A 2,712-nucleotide genomic window follows, 5' to 3' on the forward strand; every position below is an offset into this window, starting at 1 on the left:
AAGTAGGTGAAACTCAACACCCCGGGGCTGCGGGCAGCTAAGAATAACATCCCGCTGGCTGCTCCGGCCCTGCAATCTGCTCTCTCAGCCTTCCTCCTGCCAGCTGCCCGCTGCCCCCCCCGGCCGGTTCGGCCTCCCAGCACCCGCCTCGCCGGGGAGGGCAGGGAGCCCGGGCACCCAGCACCGAGCAGCCCTCGGGGGAAGCCGGGCAGCAGCTGAAGGGCAGGACGCCCAGCAAGGGGTGGGAGACGGCTGGGCACCGCGGCAGAAGGGGTCCCGGCTGGCCCTGGAGCACAGAGACTGTGGGGCAGAGCAGCACCCACCACGCAGCGCTTGGCTGCCGAGAAAGGGGGAGGTAGCGGAGGACACACCACAACGCCAGGCAGGCAGCAGCAGGCAAGGCTCTGCCAGGGACGTCACGGCTCGTCACGACGAGGTCCTGCAGTCACCAAATGAGCCCCCAGCCCTCCCCGGCACGGCGAGACGAGAGCTCGGCTTCAGCACACCCCCAATCCGAGGGGGTGCGGGGCGGACGCTGCCCCCACACTTAGCATCAAGCAGGGCTGAACATCTGGAGATGGGGCCAGAGACGGGGAGAAGACCCCTTCCTCCTCCTCCCCAAAGCACCGGGGCTATTCCAGAAATGGGGGGGACACGCTGCGTGCCGGTGTCCTCAGCAAACCCCCGCTGAACGGGGGGCGGCACCGGGCACGGCCACACCGGCCCCCTCCTGCTCCTGTCCAGCAACGGGACCCGCAGAGGAGAGCATCACCCGAAACACGCCTCAATGACTCCGAGACCGCCAGAGACCGGGGACAAGGCTCTGGTCCCCGAACAGGGGCTGCAGGAGGAGCAGGACGGGGACGGGAGGGTTTCGGAGGTAACCTGTCCCCAGCTCGAGCCACGGCTGCTGCCCCAACGATGCCAGTGAAGTGACCGACGATCAAAGGAACCTTTTCCATCCTGTGATTTCAGCACGGACTCCCCTTTCTCTGTAAAAGCTCTTTCAGAAGTTTAAAAATAAAATTCTCTTCCGCAGCGATTTCTATTCTTTCTCATTAAAGCAGCAAAAAAGAAAAGGGACAAGGAACTTGGCGGTGAGGAGCCCTTGCCCTTGCCAAGGCGACATTGTTCCTCATCGCACGCTCCCCGGTGCCTTTTTTCCTGCCTTTGTTTAAAACGTCCAAGCGACGGGAGCAACCCTCCCGGCGGCTCACCCGCCATCCCCGCCGGCCTCCCAGGTAGGACGGGCATCGCCCGCACCGGCTCTGAACCCCGGCAGCGACCGAGCCTTCTTCCCGGCACACGCTCCTCCGCAAATCGCCTCCGCTTCCTAATTCCCTTCCCGGTTTCTGAGCAATTGCACCGGCCGAAACTCCTGGGTTTTGGACTTTTTTTTCTTCTAGATGATTTTTAAGCGCGAATCTCTCCTCTGTAATGGCAGCCTCCAGGAGCTGGACTTAAAACCGGGAGAAATAGCAGACGCTGCGAAGGCTGGGGTCCCCTTTTCCTTCCAGTGACGGAAAGCTGCTCGGCGGGTTTTCCTTGGGATTTAAGGACGGAAGCCAAATTGCACGTGGCTTTTCCTGGTTTGGTCGCTGTAACCCGAATATCGTCACCGGATCCGTGTAAAAGCTCAGGACACACCAACCCCCAGCGGAGGGGTGCCTGGCCCCCCGGGAGAGGGTCCCTCTCCCAGCTCCCACCCCTGCGAGCAGCACCCGCGGGTGCGTGGGGGCCAAACCTGCTTCCCTCCACCTTCGAGCGTGGTCTTTGCCGGGCCAGACCCGCGTGTGCCGGCCCTCAGCCGGGCCTTTCATGTCCTAACGGCGTCTTTAACTTAAGCCGAAAGCGGTTGCGCTGCAACAGCCTGGTGCAAAACCCTGGGGCCACGTGGGGCGGCCCCGCACCAGAAACCCCCTGTCCAGGGACCGGGGCGAGACGGGGCCGGATCCCACCACCCTGCGAGCAAGCCGGGCCGGAGGACGAGTTTCGTGCGGGGAGTTGCACAAGGAAAGGCTTCAGGAAGCCCTAAGCGTCGGGATGGAGGAACCCACCCAAGGGACGGAGGGACCCGGCCCAGGGACGGAGGGACCTGGCCCAGGGATGGAGGGACCCATCCAAGGGATGGAGGAACCCACCCAAGGGACGGAGGGACCCGCTCAAGGGACGGAGGGACCCACCCAAGGGACGGAGGGACCCGTCCAAGGGACGGAGGGACCCACCCAAGGGATGGAGGGACCCGTCCAAGGGACGGAGGGACCTGCCTGCCACCCCGCTCCAGGGGTGCCAAGACCCTGCCCGGCAGCCCCGCCGTGCTGTGCCTGTGCCTGTGCCGTGCCCCTCCTGCAAACTCATCGAACATCGCGCCCGCTTTTCCCCGGCCTCGCACCAAGCTCTGCCGCCGCCCTGCCCTGGCCAGAGCCACCCCGGAGCGGGACGGAGCGTCCCCGGGCGAGCTCAACACACACACGCGCTCTCTCCCAGCTCTGTTAAGGACTCCGATTCCTAACGACGAAAAGGACAAACGTTTCCCTCTTCAAACCCAATTATCTCGCTGCTATTTATACGGAGCGAGGGCCGCAGGAACCGCGTGGTCAGCCTAACCGTCGGCTCGCTCCGCGGTGGAAGGGGCTCGGTTGTACAACCCGGTTACTCGTCTCCCGCCCGGCCGGCGTTACCCGGGGCGGCTCCTTCCTCCCCTGCTCACCC

Source organism: Aptenodytes forsteri, unplaced genomic scaffold, assembly GCF_000699145.1.
Source record: "Aptenodytes forsteri isolate BGI_AS27 unplaced genomic scaffold, ASM69914v1 Scaffold47, whole genome shotgun sequence".
Classification (NCBI taxonomy): Eukaryota; Metazoa; Chordata; class Aves; order Sphenisciformes; family Spheniscidae; genus Aptenodytes; species Aptenodytes forsteri.